The sequence below is a fragment of the Furipterus horrens genome, unplaced genomic scaffold, assembly GCF_987537825.1.
Source record: "Furipterus horrens unplaced genomic scaffold, mFurHor1.1.pri manual_scaffold_5, whole genome shotgun sequence".
Classification (NCBI taxonomy): domain Eukaryota; kingdom Metazoa; phylum Chordata; class Mammalia; order Chiroptera; family Furipteridae; genus Furipterus; species Furipterus horrens.
In genome coordinates, this window is record NW_028327175.1 from 103,433,356 (window position 1) to 103,453,269 (window position 19,914).

The window sequence follows — 19,914 nt, forward strand, 5'->3', positions numbered from 1 at the left end:
TGGAATTATTGTGTTTTTTTTTAGGTGTGGTAATGGTGCTGTAGTTACTGGAAAATGTCCTTGTTATTAAGAAATTCACACCTAAGTATTCCAGAGTGAAGTATTCTGTTGTTTGTAAGTTATTTTTATATAGTTCAGAAAAAATTGTGTGTGTGTGTGTGTTAGGGATATACAGATATTAATTATAGTATTATTTGAACTCTCCTTTAGATTATAATTTTAAAAATAGTAAGTTAATGGGGTGTGGAGTGGGGAAACATAGGCCCAACAAAAGTGTCTACAGGCAGGAGTTGACCTATAGGGGTTACCAGTTTTCAACTTCTGCTCTACTAAAATATTTTTTTATCTTTTACATTGGCTATGGAAATAAACTTAAAAAAATTTAATTTATTGATGTGTGTGAGAAAGAGAGAGAAACATTGATTCATTGTTCCACTTATTTATGCATTCATTTGTTGATTCTTGTATGTGCCCTGACCAGGGATTGAACCTACAACTTTGGTGTATCCAGACATTGCTCTAACCAACTGAACTACCTGGTCAGGGTGAAAATAACCTTTTTATACATTGGCAATTTGATCAGGACTGTTATTGTCTTTGGCCTCAACTAAGTAGGAGGAGCTCAAAAGCAAAATGGTGGTTCCTAAAGGTATATAGACAAATTATGCTGAACCAAAGGGAGAAAAATTCAGGCACTGTGGATTCCTAAAAAATGGTAGGAATGAAATTCATAAACTGACTCACAGGAATGACACCATCCTGAAAGGATTCAGTGAGGAATTCATTTGATGATACGTGCCAGAAATACAAGACATATGCCTTTCTTCATCTCCTTTACCATTCTTCTGTTTGCATAAATGACTCCAGAAACCCCATGTAGATCTATGACTTGATTACTAGAGTCTGGGATCCACCTAATCTGTAAACCCTCCTCAAGGTATTAATTTTCAGAACCTAGGACTGAGCTTAGCACATGGCAGTCCTTCAGAATTAACTACTGAAAGAATGAACAAGTGCTCATCTACTTATGTCCATTGCTGGACAAAGAAGTCTACATTTTACATCATATCTATTAATCCTTGGGAAAGGGCTTGTGTGAGATTTCCAGCAAGAGTTTGAGAAATGCTGATAGATTTTATTTTTGGTATTCAGTCTTAGGCTTATTCCCACATGGGCCACAGGACTGGTTCATCTTAAGGAATATAAAAAAACAATGTTCAGATTTCAGGTTGTTCATAAATCTGCTTCCCGTGTTATCATTTTTTATCTGCCTACTTCTGTTTCCCCTGGGTTTGAAGGAAGTGCTTTACCTTCAAAATGATTCACTACTCCTGGGCCACTGAGGGCTTGGAAAGCCACACAATGGAAGTTCCATTTCAACCCTCACCCCTTGATAATCAGGGGAAAGCTGGGTGTTGTCTGGGAGTTATCAGTGAGCTCTCAAAATTCAACCTTTGTTCCCCAGGTGTCCATTTTTCAAAATCTTACCACGAAGTCCCTGAAAGTCGTTGCCCCTGAGGAAACATTTATCTTTGGTTTGACATCTGTTGCACTGTATCCCTTTTCAATTCTCCTTTCTAACAGGATAAATGGCTCTGTGCGGTTTGGAATAAAGTGACATTTCGCAGTATGTTTGTGAGTGTGTGGAAACCCTGCTCCCTTCCTTCACACAGCAGGGTCAGAAGATGGGGCAATAACCAGTTCAGACAAATAGGTTTGGGTGTATGGGTTGAATTTTGTCCCCTCATAAGTTCACATGTAGAAATCCTAACCCCCAGTACTTCAGAATGTGAGCTTATTTGGTGATAGGGTTGTTGCAGATGTAAATAGTTGAGATGAGTCATGTAACCAAAAGGCAGATTTAACTGCCTGCTGCAACAAAAGCCAAACCGAATAAGAGGTCTATTTAGGTGCCGTGGCCTGGGATAATGGTATACTCCTGTCTCAAAGACCATGTCCACCTCCTGCTTAAGCTTGCAGTTCCTGTGGGGATAGGGAGGGGAGAATTATTCTATCCAGTTATCTTGCTAGCTTTTGGCACGCCCAGACTCTGTTCATTCATCTTTCAAGCTTTTGGCACCCTTAGTGTAAGGACATCCCCCTGTGCGATTGTGGCCAATGCAGGAGACTCCCTAGTGCTCCCTGCCTACAGTAAGACTTCTACTGGAATAGAGTGGGTTCCTAATCCAATATGGCTGGTGTCCCTATAAAAACAGAATATTTAGAGCTAGACATGCACAAAGGGATAGCATCATGTGAAGATTGCAGAGGTCCACAAGTCAAAGAATGCCAAAGATTGCCATCAACCCACGAGCAGCTAGGAGAGAGGCATGGAACAGATTTTCCCTCGCAGTCCTCAGAAGGAACCAACACCGCTGACATCTTGATCTTAGACTTCCAGCCTCCAGAACTGTGAGACAATAAATTTCTGTCATTTAAGTCACTCAACTTGTGATCCTTTGTTACAGTAGCCTCTGGGAACTAATACAGGTGATATACCTATGAGATATGTCTGAGGGCCTGTATTTGCTTGGGAGGTGATATAGTATAGTGATTAAGTACTTGAGTTTTTAGAACTGAATACCTTGAGTTTGAATTTCCAATCAGGGTATCTGGGAAAATTGCTTATCATCTCTAGGCTTCTGGTTTCCTCAAAATAAAATGAGGAATAATAGGGACTTAGACATGATAGTACCTTTGTGAAGATTAAATGAGGTAATGTTTTTAAAACACTAAGGCAAATATCTGACACATAGTAAGCACTTGTGGTGTGGTAATTATTATGGTTATTATTAGTAATAATTGGCAACATTTACTGAGTCCAAAAGAGACTTCTGCTACCTAGAGTTTTAAAATTTCTCCTCGGACCACAATTAGCTGATGGTGAAACTTCCCCTCTCTGGGATCTCTGCTCTTAAGCTCAGTGGTCTAGGGCTCTGTGCCATCTCTGTTCCTTTTCAAGGACTTAATACTTCTGTCAAACAGGGCTTGTCATAATGGACACACAAGAAGATCCACTTGTCATTTATTACTATTTTTTATTTTTTAATTTTTTTAGAGAGAGGGAAAGAGATGCAGAGAGAAATATTGATTTTGTTGTTCCACATCAATCATTGTTCGATTCTTGTATGTGCCCTGACCAGGAATGGAACCTGTAACCTTGGTGTATCAGGATGACACTCTACCCAACTGAACTACTTGACCAGGGCTCCACTTGTCATTTAAACAAATAGAAGATGGTCCTAGAAACTAGGTGAGAATTTGAAGTGACTGGGACCGTGTATTTATTCACATTCAGACAACACAGATTTATTGAAAGCCAGTGGGCTTGGTGCAGCATCTGACTCAGAGTGGGTTGTTTCTTCTCTCTCCTGTGATTAGGGTAAGGAATGCAGCATAGTGATCATTCCACAACAGCTGCCACTTATTGAAACATATACCAAGTGCTGGGCATTGCCTTAGAACCATTACTCCTTAAAACTTTATAAGGTCAGATAGTTTATTACCCCCATTTTACAGATAAGGAAATTGAGGTACAGAGTGATTAAGTAACTTGCTCCAGACCATATGTAATAAATGGCAGAATAAGGATTGGAACTTGTATCTCTCACACTCAAAAGATTCAAGTTCATACAAGCTACTGCCTCAGTGGTACCAGGAATACAGTGCCCTTAGATGTATATTTGAAATAGACTGTGAGGAAACACAGTATAGAATCAAATGCTGGCATTTAACAAAACAAAACAAAAATCAAAACCTGCCATGAATTGATGTCTGGAGCAAAATGAGTATTTCCTCAAAGTTTCAATTCAGTGACTGAACCTGAGATTTGTTTTATTTTTGTAACTGTCTTGAAGCCATTAATCTGTCAGACATTATGGTGCAGTTACATTTTGCCAAGTTGTTCCTCAGAAGCATTTTGTTATGACAAGTGTGACCCAATGCTTTTATTCTGCTTATTGTCTTTTGTTCCCTGTGATAAGCAGTCATTTCTGTAGTTCTGTAACCAGTGCAGGGCTTATTTGTTTAGAGAGAGAATATTAAGTAGTGATGCCAGGGAGGCTATAAGGTGTAAATAAAATTTTTAAAAATTTAATTAAATTTATTGGAGTGACATTGATTTATAAAATGATACAGGCTTCAGGTGTACAGCTTTATAATACATCATCTGTTAACCACCCAAAGTCTAGTGTCCTTCCAACACCATATATTTGGCCACCTTACCCCTTTCTCCTCCCCCCCCACCCTTTTCCTTTGGTGACCACCATACTGTTGTTTGTATCTATGAATTTTTGTTTAGTGTGTTTGTTCATTTCTTGCTTTTCGTTTTATGTCTCACATATGAGTGAAATACGATTATTGACTTTTTCCTTCTGACTTAGCCACTTAGTCCAATTTTCTCAAGATCCATTCATGTTGCTGCAAATGGCAGTATATCACCTTTTTTTATGGCTGAATAGTATCCCATTGTATATATGTGTCACATCTTCTTTATCCAATCATCTACGGAAAGACAATTTAGTTGTTTTCATACCTTGAACACCACGGATAATGCTGCAGTAAACAAAGGGGCACATATATATTTTTACAAATAAATTTTGAAAAAAATTTTGGATAGGTACCCAGAACAGGGATCGCTGGATCATGTGGTAATTCTGTTCTTAATTTTTTGAGGAACTGTTTTCCATAGCCTTGTACCAATTTATATTACTGCCAGCAGTGTATGAGGGCTCCTTTTTCTCTACAACCTCTACAACACTTGTTATTACTTGTTTTGTTGATAATAGCCATTCTAATAGGTGTGAGGTAATATTTCATTGTGGTTTTGATTTGCATTTTCCTAATAGCAAGTGAAGTTTAGCATCTTTTTATATATCTGTTTTGGCCATTTGTATGGGAGAAGTGTCTGTTCAGGTTCTCCACCCATTTTTTATTTATTTTAAAAAATATTTTATTAATTTATTTTTAGTGAGAGCAGAAAGGAGGAAGAGAGGGAGAGAAACGTTGATATGTGAGAGAAACATCAATCGGCTGCCCGTTGGGGGACCTGGCCCTCAATCCAGACATCTGTGAGTTGGTGACCTTCTGGTTTGCAGGCTTGTGCTCAGTCCACTGAGCCACACCAGCCAGGGCCTCTGCCCACTTTTCAGTTGGATTTTTGTTGTTGTTGTTGAGTTGTATGAGTTCTTTATATATTTTGGATATTAAACCCTTATTGGAGGTATTGTTTGCAAATATCTTCTCCTAGTTGGGTGGTTGCCTTTTAGTTTTGTTGGTTTCTTTTGCTGTGCAGAAGCTTTTTAGATTGATATAGTCCCATTCATTTATTTTTGTTTTTAGTTCCCTTGCCTTTGAGGTCAAATTCATAAAATCCTCTGTAAGACCATGGTCGATAACTTTGGTACTGTTTTTTTCTGTGTACTTTATTGTTTCAGGTATTATATGTAGGTCTTAGATCCTGCAAATTAAATTTTGATAACTGAATTACTGAGATTGTCTTTGCCCCCACCAGGCATCTTCTATTGAAGCAGTCCAATTAATTGTGATTAGTAACATTAATAATAATACTATTATTATTAATAATACATGTTATTTCCTGCTTCCAGTTGTTATTTGTGGCAAACTTAAAGCTTTTTCCCATCTATTGGCCTCAGTTAAAAGTGGAAAATAGATTCCCATTTTGCTTTGCTCAGCTCATGCTCAGCTTGGCAGCTGAACCCTGATGATGGTGTTGTTGGACTTCGGGGAGAAAGTTCTTGTTTCTCCTTGAAAGAGGAGTCTGTCTGATGAGGAAAACCTCCAAATGGCAAACTTTTCTTTTCCATGCAAAGCTGTCTTGAAGTTCTATTTGTGTGCTGTAAACCATTCAAGTTTTTTGTATGGCCTTTCCTGATGTCTAATATCTCTCTCTCCCAAGCCATCATCTGGATACATTGAGAATTACATTTCAAAACAAACAAACAAAAAACAGAAACCAAATCTGATTTTCTAACATCTTTGCTGAAAAACCTCATTAGGCTTCCCACTACTGCATGATCAAATCCAATTTTTTTTTTATCATTCCCTGATGTTGTGACTCTTGTTTTCCTGTCTAGCCTTATCCCTCCTCACTCCAACTTCCTGTTTAGTTCAATCATATAGGACATATTTTGGTTTTGCAGTGAAACCAAGCCAAATTACTTCTGGTCTTAGTGTGTCTGTGAACAGAACACCCTTTCCTTCCTGATTCAAGACTTGATTTAGGCACCAAGTCCACCTAGAAGCTTTTCTGTCTTCACAGGTCAGTTTGGGGCCTGTTGTTAAAGTTAAGGAAGGGTGAGACTGCACACTTGCCCCTCCCCCAGCACTGCAGGACAGCTGCAAGTGTTCTCCATAGGGGCGATGGTATGCTTCTGGCCCTTCCCTACTTGGCTGATTAGCTTAGAACAAGGATTGACAAACTGTTGCTCTTATTTCTTTAATTGAAGAAAAAATTAACATACATAAAGTTAACCATTTTCTTTTCTTTTTTTAAAATTGAATTTATTCAGTTAACACTGGTTAATACATTTTATAGGTTTCAGGTGTTCCCCACCCCAAGCCGAGTCTCCTTCCACCACCATTTATTCCCCCTTTACCCTCTTCTACCTCCCCTACCCCCCTTTCTCTCTGGTAACCACCATTCTGTTGTCTTATCTATGAGGATTTTTTTTATCTTAATCCCTTCACCCTTTTCACTCAGCCCCCCAGTGCCCTCCCCTCTGACAGCTGTCAGTCTTTTCTCTGTATCCATGAGATTGTTTCTATTTTGTTTGTTAGTTTATTTTGCTCATTAGATTCCACATATAACTGTAAAATTCAGTGGCATTTTGTACATTTACAATGTTGTGCAACTATCGCCTCTATCTAGTTCCAAAGCATTTTCAGCAACCCAAAAGGAAACCTCATACTGGCTAAGCAGTTACTCCTCTCTTCTCCTTAGCCCCTGTCAGCCTCATTCTACTTTCTGCCTATCTGGATTTGCCTGTTCTGGATATTTCATATACATGGAATCATACGATATGTGACTTTTTGTCATTTCTTTCACTAAGCATACTGCTTTTGAAGTTCATCCACATTATAGCACGAGTCAATATTTTATTCCTTTTCATGGCTGAGTACTAACCCATTGTATGGATATACCATGTTTCGTTTAGCCATTCTTAAGTTGCTTGACATATAAGTTGTTCTACCATGTAGTCCTTATGAGTAAGGCTGCTATGAACATCCACATGTAAGTTTTTATTCTCTTGGGCATATACTTAACAGTGGAGTTGGTGGGTCATATGGTAATTCCATGTTTAACTTTTTGACGAACTGCCAAACCCACCACCTGTTTAATATATAAAGCTCTTTTGGAGCACAGCCACATTATTCATTTACATATTTTCTATGGCTGCTTCTGTGCTACAGTGGCAGAGTGGGGTCTTGCCACAGAGACTGTGTAACTCATAAAGCCTCAAATATTAATTCTCTGGAGCTTTACAGAACATTGCTGAGCACTGACTCATAACAGGTGTGTTAAAACAGTGTGGCCTTCAGGCCTTGGAGCCAGTTATCACCCTTCTTTAAACAAAGATGAGGTGACTATGGCAAAATATATACTATTTCTTAATCTGGAACATAAACTCCTAGTCATTTATGGTGTTTGAGATTGACCTGTGGTTCTGATCTATATTGAGATTAGGTTTTGTATAAAAAGTGGTCCAGAAAATTGGGTAACAGAGGAGTGACATCAGCAATATGGATGAAGAAAATGTCCCTCATTGTATTCCCCCCTCCCAACAATGACTTTGCATCCGTCCATGGATTAAAGTCCCTTTGTTGGAGCTGATGGACCCAGCAGCCATGTGCTAAGAAAAGCAGGAGGAGTCTTGCTCATCTGGGCATTGGGTAATAGGCACATAGACCTCAGTCCTGGTTGTGGGCTCTGCACTAGATCATAAACTGGCTCCAGCCCCTCTCAGCCATGGTTTGGGAGCCCCTGGGAACACTGACATAGACAGTCACCCATGGATGAGAGAGCCTTTGTGGAAGTCCAGGTGTCCAGTGAAGAAGTTCTAGCACAATGATGGGGGGAAAAATGACTTTGGACACATTGGAGAGGGTAAAAGGAACAGTTTGTCTTTATCCACATCAGCCCTCCCCTAAGGCAGCACAGCTCAGTGCCAAGTGAAACCTTCTCAGCCTACGATTTCTCCTGTGGGGTAAAGTGAGGGTGTGTTAATAAGTGTCAGGCTTTCCCAGCTGTATGGGACATTGCCAAGGAGGCCCAATTCTCTTGTCCCACACAGAGTCTTGAGTTGTGAGCTGCCTGACTTGGGGTGGGAAGAGGCTGGAAAAAGAGAAGATAGGAGTCACTGAGCGCGTTAAAGGGATGAAGATCCTACTGTGCTGACTCCATTGAGAAGCCCACCCATGAGTGTCTGGGAAAGCTGGCCCATGGATTTCCCCCAACTGACACATGAATATCCCAGTGCTCTGCATACATCACCCACGCTCCCCAACACTCTGTGCCAGGATCTCTGTGTGCACTCCCAATGGTGGCAAGAGTGAGCTTGGGTAGACAGGCAGTGAGCAGGCACAGAAATCCAGCCAGAGTCTGTAGGCCAGGAAACAACCAAAAACTTGAGCTTTAGCTTTGTCCTTGGGAAAGTGAAAACGGAGGCTGCAAGGACTTGGCCTGGTACTTTGTAGGATCAAGAGAAGGCATACAAGCTTAAGAACTGCCCAAGAGGGAGCAAGAAGGGTGGAGTAGGTGTATGAATAGAAGCTCTGAGAAAGACTCAGAATCTCTAGCAGGGATGAGAGAGGGTATTTTTCTCCTGAATTAGTCACTAAAGACCGGAGGAGGTGACTGCTACTGCAAGTGTGAAGATATCAATGCAATACTTCAAGGAACATGAAAAATCAGAAAAGCAAGGTACCTCAAAGGATCATAATAATCTTCCAGTAACCAACCCCAAAGACATGGAGGTCTGCATTTCACCTAATAAAAAAATTCAAAGTAGCAGTTTTAAGGAAGTTCAATAGGCAACAAGAACACATAAAAAGGCGATTCAAAAAAAAAAAAAAATCAGGAAAACAATACACAAACTAATGAGTTTAAGAGCAAGAAACTATAAGAAAGAACCAAACAAAAATTCTGGAGTTGAAGAATACAATGAATAAAACAAAAAATGCAATACACAGCATCAACAGCAGAATAGATGAAATAGAAGTAAGAATCTTTGAAGTATAAGAAAGGAACCTGAAATTATTCAGTCAAGGAGAGCAAAGAAAAAAAGAATGATAAAGAAGGAAGGAAGTTTAATGACCTACAGAATACCATCAAAAGAAACAATTTGCAAATTATTGGAGTGTCAGAAGATGATGAGAGGAAGAAATGGGAAGAAAGATCATTTAAAAAAATAATAGCTGAGAACATCCTAAGCCCGGGGAGAGATTTGTACATCCGAGTTTATAAAGCTCATAGATCATTAAACAACTCAACAAGATCTTCTCCAAGATGTATTACAATAAAATTGTCAAAAATCAGACAATCTTAAAAGCAGCAAGAAAAAAGAAGCTGGTAACATAGATGGAACCTCCATTGGGATATCAGTAGATTTCTCAGCAGAAACCCTACAAACCAGAAGAGAGTGGGATTACTATGTATCAGAGGGCTGAATGACAAAAACAACCAACCAAGAATACTCTATCCACCGAAGGTGTCCTTCAGAAATGAAGGAAGGATCAAGACTTTTTCAGACAAACAAAAGCTAAGGGAGTTCATTACCACTAGACTGATCTTATAAGAAATGCTGAAATGGGTTCTTCAAGCTGAAATGAAAAGACACTAATTATTAACATGAAAATATGCAAAACACTGTACTGGTAAGTATAGTCAAATTCAGGATACTTTGTTTCTTTTCTATTTTTTATTATAATTTATTAATTATGCTATTATAGTTGTCCCAGTTTTCCCCCTTTGCCCATCTCCAGTCAGCACCCCCAACTCCCTCAGGCACTCCCCACACCATTGTTCATGTCCATGGGTCATGTGTATAAGTTCTTTGGCTACTCCATTTCCTATACTGTGTTTTATATCCCCATGGGTATTCTGTAACTACCTATTTGTACCTCTTTTTTTTCACTTATTTAACTATTTATTTATTTTTCTTTTCTATTTTCATTTTTTTATTGTTGTTCTATTACAGCTGTCCCAATTTCCCCCATTGCTCTCCCCTGTCCTGCCAACTTTCCCCTCTCTCCCACAGTCAATCCCCACCCTGTTGTCCATGTCCATGGGTCATTTGTATTACTTTTTTGACTAGACCCTTCTCCTTCTTTACTCCTTTCTCCCCCTCCCTCCTCTCTTCTGGTCACTGTCAGTCTGTTCCTTGTTTCCATGCCTCTGGTTCTATTCTGCTTATTTGTTTGTTTTGTTTATTATGTTCCTGTATTAGGTGAGATCATATAATATTTTTCTTTTTCTGTTTGGCTTATTTCACTAAGCATTATACTCTCCAGTTCCATCCATGTTGTTGCAAAAGGTAGGAATTTCTTCTTTCTTTCTGCTGCATAGTATTTTGCTGTGTAAATGTACAACAGTTTTTTAATACACTCATCTATAGATGGGCACTAGGCTGTTTCCAGCACTTGGGTGTTGTAAATAGTGCTTCTATGAACAAAGCAGGGTTGCATAGGTTTTTTAGAATTGATGCTTCAGGATTCTTCAGGCATAATCCTAGCGTGGAATCGCTGAATCAAAAGGCAGTTCCATTTTTAGTTTTTTGAGGTAATTCCATACTGTTTTCCACAGTAGCTGCACCAGTCTGCATTCCTACCAACAGTGCAGTAGGGTTCCCTTTTCTCCACATCCTCGCCAGCACTTGTTGTTTGTTGATTTGTTGATTTGTTGATTTGTTTGTTGGATTGTTAATGATGGTCATTCTGATCAGTGGTATCTCATTGTGGTCTTAATTTGCAACTCTATGATGGCTAGTGATGTTGAGCATTCTTTCATATGCCTATGGACCCTCTATATGCCCTCCTTGGAGAAGTATCTGTTCAGGTCCTTTGCCCATTTTTTTATATTGGATTGTCTGTCTTCTTGGTGTTGAGTCATATAAGTTCTTTATATATTTTAGGTTCTGCATCTGGGGACTCTCACGGTTCTGAGTGCCTGGCCCAGCTTCTTTCAAAATGTCTACTGTTCATGAAATTCTGTGCAAGCTTAGCTTGGAGGGTGATCACTCGATACCCCCAAATGCATACGGGTCAGTCGAAGCCTACACCAACTTTGATGCCGAGGAGGATGCTTTGAACATCGAAACGGCCATCAAGACCAAAGGTGTGGATGAGGTCACCATCGTCAACATTCTGACCAACCGCAGCAATGAGCAGAGGCAGAATATTGCCTTCACCTACCAGAGAAGGACCAAAAAGGAACTTACGTCAGCACTGAAGTCAGCCTTGTCTGACCACCTGGAGACAGTGATTCTGGGCCTGTTGAAAACACCTGCTCAGTATGATGCTTCCGAGCTGAAGGCCTCCATGAAGGGGCTGGGGACTGATGAGGACTCTCTCATCGAGATCATCTGCTCCAGGACCAACCAGGAGCTGCAGGAAATTAACAGAGTCTACAAGGAGATGTACAAGACTGACCTGGAGAAGGACATTATCTCTGACACATCTAGTGACTTCCGCAAGTTGATGGTTGCCCTTGCAAAGGGTAGAAGAGCAGAAGATGGCTCTGTCATTGATTATGAGCTGATTGACCAAGATGCCCAGGATCTCTATGATGCTAGAGTGAAGAGGAAAGGAACTGATGTTCCCAAGTGGATCAGCATCATGACCGAGCGGAGCGTGTGTCACCTCCAGAAAGTATTTGAAATGTACAAGAGCTACAGCCCTTATGACATGCTGGAGAGCATCAAGAAGGAAGTCAAGGGAGACCTGGAGAATGCTTTCCTGAACCTGGTCCAGTGCATCCAGAACAAGCCCCTGTATTTTGCTGACCGACTGTATGACTCCATGAAGGGCAAGGGGACACGCGACAAGGTCTTGATCAGAATCATGATCTCCCACAGTGAAGTGGACATGTTGAAAACCAGGTCTGAATTCAAGAAGAAGTACGGCAAGTCCCTGTACTATTAGATCCAGCAAGACACAAAGGGTGACTACCAGAAAGCGCTGCTATACCTGTGTGGTGGGGATGACTGAGGCCGAGGCGGCTCGAGCATCCAGGAGAGGTGCTCCTGTGCTTCCAGCTAATGATTCTAGAAAATCACCTTGCAACTAATAGCCGCCTTTGCACATCCCCATGAGGAAGGTGTCAGCATTGCCCCTGCCCCGACCTTATTTCAGTTGCTCAAGCGTCGCCTGGCTTTCCCGTCTAGTCTCTCCTTTTAGCCAAAGAAATGAACATTCCAAGGAGTTGGAAGTGAAATCTATGATGTGAAACACTTTGCCTCTTGTGTACTGTGTTGTAAACAAATGAATAAACTAAATTTTTACTTTATAACAGCCCCCAAAAAAGAAAGTTCTTTATATATTTTGGAGATCAAACCCTTGTCCGAAGTATCATTGGCAAATATGTTTTCCCATATGGTTGGTTCACTTTTCATCTTGCTGTTGTTTTCTTTAGCTGAGCAGAAACTCTTTAGTTTGATGTAGTCCCATTTGTTTATTTTTTCCTTTGTTTCCCTTGCCTTAGGATAAACCACTCTACCTCGCCTTTATCGACCTCACGAAGGCGTTTGATCTGGTCAGTCGAAGCGGACTCTTCAGCTTGCTACGGAAGATTGGCTGTCCACCACATCTGCTTGCTGTGGTCATGTCCTTTCACGACAACATGCACAGCACGGTGTCCTACAACGGCGCAACCTCTGAGGCCTTCCCAGTCAGCAGCGGAGTAAAACAGGGCTGCGTCCTCGCGCCTACGCTGTTCGGAATCTTCTTCTCCATGCTCCTCCAATACGCCTTTAAGGACTGCAGCGAGGGTGTCTTCATTCACACCAGATCCCATGGCAAGCTCTACAACCTGGCCCGTCTACGAGCCAAGACCAAAGTCAAAGAGGTGCTCATCCGTGAGATGCTCTTCGCCGACGACGCAGCCTTGACATCACACTCCGAAGAGGGACTCAAGCAGCTAGTCACTTGCCTTTCCCACGCATGCAAGGAGTTCGGACTAGCCATCAGCCTGACGAAGACGAATGTTATGGCTCAAGGCACGGGGACTCCCCCATGCATCACCATCGACGGATACACCCTGGAGGTTGTCAACGACTTCACTTACCTCGGGTCCACCATCTCGAGCTCTCTGTCAGTCGACTTGGAGGTCAACCGGAGAATCGCCAGGGCAGCCACAGTTATGGCCAAACTGAACCGGCGAGTGTGGAACAATTCCAGCCCCACTGAGAAAACCAGACTGCGCATCTACCAAGCCTGCGTACTCAGCACTCTCCTCTATGGCAGCGAGACGTGGACCACCTACGCAAGGCACGAAAGGAAACTCAACAGCTTCCACATGAGGTGCCTGCGACGCGTCCTGCATGTCGCCTGGCAGGATAAGGTCCCCAACACCGAGGTGCTGAAGCGAGCCAACATGAGCAGTTTGCATGCAGTTCTTAGTGAGAGACGCCTCAGGTGGCTCGGCCATGTCAAAAGAATGGATGCAGGCCGTATTCCCAAAGACCTCCTCTACGGCGAGCTAGCAGAAGGCCAGAGGATGACAGGGCGCCCAAAACTGCGGTTCAAAGACATCTGCAAAAAGGATATGACACAATGCTCCATCAATCTCAACACATGGGAAGTTCAAGCAGACGACCGCCTAGCCTGGAGGCTCGCGGTCAGGCAAGGTACGTCACGCGCAGAGGCTGCGCGCAACGAGGAGGCGGCCCAGAAAAGATCGAGGCGGAAGCAGCGTCAACAGCAGCAACAACAGCCATCTGCCTTCACCTGTAACAAGTGCGGCAGGGATTGTCACTCCCGAGTCGGACTGCACAGCCATTCTCGGCGGTGCAGATAGACTCTCAAGAAGCTACGCCATCGTCTCTCGAGACGGACGGCTGCCGATGATGATATTGCTGCGTGGGATATCTGAAATGTTTCTGCCTATGTTTTCCTCTAGGACTTTTACAGTGTCACTTGAGTTTATTCTGGTGTATGGTGTGAGTTGGTGGTCTAGTTTAATTTTTTTGCATGTCCCTGTCCAGTTCTCCCAGCACCATTTGTTGAAGAGGCTCTTCTCACTCCATTTTATGTTCCTTCCTCCTTTGTCAAATATTAGTTGACCATATAGACCGGGGTTTATTTCTGGGCTCTCTATTCTGTTCCATTGATCTATATGTCTGTTCTTATGCCAGTACCAGGCTGTTTTGATTACAGTGGCCTTGTAGTACAGTTCGATGTCAGGTATTGTGATTTCTCCTACTGTGTTCTTCCTCCTCAAGATTGCTGTGGCTATTCAGGGTCTTTTTTGATTCTATATAAATTTTTCAAGTATTTGTTCTAGGTCTGTGAAATATGTGGTTGGTATTTTAATAGGATTGTGTTGAATCTATAGATTGCTTTGGGTAGTATGGCCATTTTGATGATGTTGATTCTTCCCATCCATGAACATGGTATATGCCTCCATTTATTTGTATCTTCCTTAATTTCTTTCTTCAGTGTTCTGTAGTTTTCTGAGTACAGGTCTTTTACCTCCTTGGTTAAGTTTATTTCTATGTAGTTTATTTTTCTTGTTACTATAGTAAATGGGATTTTTTTCTTAGTTTCTACCTCTGATATTTTATTGTTTGTGTACAGAAATGCCTTCAATTTCTGAATATTGACTTTGTACCCTGCTATTTTGCCAAATTCACTTATTAGGTCGAGTAGTTTTTTTTGTGGAGTCTATAGGGTTTTCTATGTACACTATCATGTCATCTGCAAATAATGAGTTTTACCTCCTCTTTTCCAATTTGGATGCCTTTTATTTATTTTTATTGTGTGATTGCTGTGGCTGGAACTTCCAAAACTATGTTGAATAGGAGTAGAGAGAGTGGACATCCTTGTCTTGTTCCTTATCTTAGGGGAAATGCTTTCAGTTTTTGCCCATTGAGTATGATGTTGGCTGTAGGTTTCTCACATATGACTTTTATTATGTGGAGGTATACTCCTTTTATTTCCAATTTGCTGAGTGTTTTCTTCATAAATGAATGTTGTACTTCATCAAATGCTTTTTCAGCATCTATTGATATGATCATGTGGTTTTTGTCTTTAATTTTGTTTATATAATGTATTATGTTTATTGATTTTCAAATATTAAACCCCCCTTGCATCCCTGGGATGAATCCCACTTGATTGTGGTGTATAATCTTTTTAATGTATTGCTGGATCTGGTTTGCCAATATTTGTTGAGGATTTTTGCATCTATGCATCAGTGATATTGGCCTGTAGTTTTCTTTCTCTGTTGTGTCTTTAATTGGTTTTAGAATTCAGATAATACTGGTTTCATAAAAAGAGTTTGGTTGTCTTCCTTCTTTTTGAATTTTTTGGAATAGTTTGTGAAGGATAGAGGTTAGTTCTTCCCTAAAAATTTGGTAAAATTAGCCTGTAAAGCCATCCAGTCTGGGGCTTTTGTGTGCTGTGAGTTTTTTTTATTACTGCTTCAATTTCATTCGTTTTTAGCAGTCTATTCAGGCTTTCTCCTTCTTCTTGATTCAGTTTTGGAAAATTATATTTCCAGAAATTTGTTCATTTCACCTAGATTGTCCAATTTATTGTCATATAGTTGTTCATAGTAACTTCTTCAATTCTTTGTATTTATGTGATATCGGTTGTGATTTCTCATCTTTCATTTCTGATTTTATTTATTTGGGTCCTCTCTCTTTTATTCTTGATTAGTCTGGTTAAAGGCTTGTTGATTTTGTTTACCTTTTCAAAGAACCAGCTCCTGGTTTTAGTCTCTATGTCATTTAATTCTGTTCTGATCTTGATTACTTCCTTCCTTCTACTTGCTCTGAGCTTTGTTTGCTCTGATTCCTCTTATTTTTGTAGCTGTAGAGTTAGGTTCTTTAGTTGAGATTTTTCTATCCTTTTGAGATAGGCCTGTATTGCTATGAACTTCCCTCTCAGGACTGCCTTCATTGTGTCCCACAGGTTTCGGGCTGTTGTGTGTTCATTATCATTTGTTTCCAGAAATGTTTTGATTCCTTCCTTGATTTCATTGTTAACCCATTTATTATTTAATAGCATGTTATTCTTTCTCCATGAATTTGAATGTTTTTGTTTTTTCCTTGAGGTTGGCTTCTAGTCTCGAGTCATTGTGATCTGAGATGATGCTTGATATAACTTCAGTTTTCTTGAATTTGTTGAGGCTTGTTTTGTGTCCTACCATATTGTCTATCTTTGAGATTGTTCCATGTGCATTTGAAAAGAATGTATATTTTGTTTCTTTAGGGTGAACATTTCTGTATATATCAATTAAGTCAATTTGATCTAGAATGTTGTTCAATGCTTCAATGTCCTTGGTGTTTCTTTGCTTTGAAGATCTGTCTGTTGTTGACAATGGGGTATTAAAGTTCCCCACTCTGAGTGTGCTGTTCTCGATATCCTTCTTGAAGTCCTCCAACATTTTCCTTATAAATTTGGGTGCTCCTATGTTGGGTTCATATATGTTTACAACGGTTATATCTTCTTGATGGATTGTTCCCTTAAGTATTATGAAACGTCCTTCTTTGTCTCTTTTTATGGCATTTTTGGTGAAATCTATTTTGTCTGATATAAGTATTGTTACCCCAGCTTTTTTTTTTTAATGTCCCTTTTCTTATTTTTTTCTATTCCTTTACTTTCAGTCTGTGTAGATCTTTTGTTCTGAGGTGGGTCAATTGTAGATAGCATATATGTGGGTCATGCTTTCTAATCCATTCAGCTATCTATATCTTTTGATTGGAGCATTTAATCCATTTACATTTAAAGTTATTATCGATAGGTACTTATTTGTTGTGATTTTTCCCCTTTGTATCTGTGTTCCTCTCTCTCTCTCTGTTTCTTCATCTTCTTAAAGCAGACTCTTTAGCATCTCTTGCAATGCTGGTTTGGTGGACATGTATTCTTTTAGCTTTCTTTTATCTGGAAAACTCCTTATTTAACCTTTCATTTTGAATGAGAGCCTTGTTGGATAGAGTAGTCTTGGTTCTAGGCCTTTGTTTTTCATTTCTTGAAATTTTTTTTTTGCCATTTCCTCCTGGCTGATAGCCTTATTAGAGCTCCTTGTATATTATTAGCTGTTTCTCTCTTGCTGCTTTTAGGATTCTGTATTTGTCTTTGAATGTTGCCATTTTAATTATGATATGTCTTGGAGTGGGCCTCTTCAGATTTATCTTCATTGGGACCTTCTGTGCTTCCTGGACTTGTGTGACTTGTTCTCTCATCATGTTCAGGAAGTTTTCTGTTATTACTTTTTCAAACAGGTTTTCTATCCCTTGCTCCTCTTCTTCTCCTTCTGGTATTTCTATGATACGGTTATTATTGTTACCTGTTGTCCTGCAGCTCTCTTAAAACATCTTCATTCTTTTTCAGTTGTTTTCTGTTTTGTTTCACTGTCTGGAAATTTTTTTCTACATTGTACTCCATCTCACTGATCTGATCCTCTGCCTCATCTAGCCTTCTTTTGATTTCTTCTACGGTGTTCTTCAATTCAGAAATTATATTCTTAATTTCTTTCTGGACATAGTTTCTATGTCCTTTTTAATGCTGGTGTAGTTCTCAGTAAGTTACCTGTAGCTTCCCTGGAGTTCTTTGTAGTTCCCCTGGAGTTCTTTGTAGTTTTCTTTAAGTTCACTGAGCTCATTAAGCTTCCTTATAACCTTTGTTTGGAATTTCATGTCTGATAGTTTGCTCACCTCTCTCTATTTATTTTAACACTGTTTCTGGGAATTCCTCATTTTTTTTTTTTTTTAATGTGGGGTGATTTCTTCATATCCCTATTTTAGGTGACTCTTGTTTGTTTCTGCTTCTTCGAATGATCTGCTTTGACTTCCTGTCTTTACGGTGTGACCTTCTGTGGTAGGAGACCTGTGGGGTTCAGTGGTGCTGTCTCCTTGATCTCCTGAACTTGATGCTCTTGGGATGTCCCTTGTGTCATTTTGTGGGCTGTCTGGTTGTACTTGGGTTTTGGTTCTTTCTGTGTCACTCTTTGGTGGTTCCTTTCCTCTGGCTAGCTGACTCAGTGTCACTCCTGTCACCACATCTTGTATATTGTTGTAGAGATGCACTTTCTTTACTTCCTGGATCTGCCCCTGGTGACATCATATCACGTCCCAGTCTGAGCCTAGGCAGCCTGTTCAATACTACCAGGGATCTATTGTCTTTGTCTGTCTCCTTCAGTTTTTGGTCTATTCTATCTGTGATCAGCTGTCAGGCTTAAGCACCACCAGGCAGGGCAGATTAATTCCTGCAGGTGGGGCTATTGCTTCCCCTCAGACTGACACCACCTGGAGGGGAGTGGTCTGCCTGCAGTACTGGGGATGAGTCAGCACTGGGACCCTGTCAGCTGCTCCCTGAGTTCTCTCCTCAAGGCCACTGCCCCAAACTCTCCTTAAGCATCTCTAGTCCACTCTGCTCTCCCTCTGCTGGAGCCCAGGGTAAGTGGGTGCCAATGTATTTCTGTGCATGGTCTCTGTAAATATTTCTGTCTCCAGCTGTCTCAGGCCAGCCAAAAACCCCTCTGCTTTTTGCTTTTAAGAGCTGGATGTTGTTTAACTCTCAGCTCTGTTGCTTTGGGTTGGGAAGCCCAGCTGGGGGTTTAGACCCCACCCTTCTGAGGGGGAACCCCATCTGCTGAGATGTTTCTCTGTCTCTTTAGCTGCCACCCGTGGGAGCCCAGCCAGCCCTTTCATGTCTTCATACTTCCTACCAGTCATGTTGTGATGAAGCAGCCTCTTCTGTCTGTTCATGGTTATAAGGCTTTTCTTCAGCTAGTGTTCAGTTGGTTATTCTGGGTGATTTCTCCACAATTAAGTTGTAATTTCAGATTGGTCCTTGGAGGAGGTTAATGTAACTTCCACTTACTCCTCTTTCATTTTGGATCTCCTCTGTATCCTTCATTTCTGACTGGATCTTTTTTATGCTGTTGAAGTCCTCACTAAGTTCCTTGAGCATCCTTATAGTCAGTGTTTTGAACTCTGCATCTGATAGATTGCTTATCTCCATTTTGTTTAGTTCTTTTTTGGGAGTTTTGATCTGCTCTCTAATTTGTGCCATGTCTCTTTGACTCCTTATTTTGGCCACATCTCCATGTTTGTTACTATGTATTAGGTAGAGCTGCTCTGACTTTGTGTCTTGGTAGTGTGCATGGCCTAATGTAGTAGGTGTCCTGTAGGGTCCATGACACAGCCTCTCCTATCACCCAAGCTGGTTACTCAAGGTGCACCCTTCATGTGGACTGAGTACACCCTCCTCTTTAGTTGTGCTTTGGTTGCTGTTGACAGGTCGATGGGAGGGATTTACCCCAGTCATTCAGCTGTGAGGATTGACTGTGACCACTGAGCACCAGCCTCTGACCTCCATGGAGGATCAGCTGTGCAGGAGCAGGGTGGTGCTCTGACATGATCTGTAACTGCCCACTGGGTTCACAGGCCCTGGGGTTTCTGGGTGGTGCATGCCAAGGTCAGCCCCCATGTATGTTTTTCCTGGAGCCACTCTGCCTGAGCTACAAAGCAATCTGAGATGGCTGCTGCTTGTGCTGGGCTTGGAAATTTCCAGGTGAAGCCAAGCTGTGAATCCAGGATAGTTGCTGCTGGTGTCAGGCCTGAGGCTCTTAGCAAGAGGTATGGAGTGCTGGGGGCTCACTGATGCCAACTGTTGCTTGTTTGAAAGTATTTAGAAAGTTGTAGAACTTGAGCCAAGACAAGCCATCCATATGGA

General features: G+C 41.0%; 1 pseudogene; it reads left to right on the forward strand.

Moving 5' to 3' along the window:
- Positions 1-11,190: 11,190 nt before the first annotated feature.
- LOC150009200 (annexin A2 pseudogene) lies at positions 11,191-12,472 on the forward strand (annotated as a pseudogene).
- Positions 12,473-19,914: the final 7,442 nt, after the last annotated feature.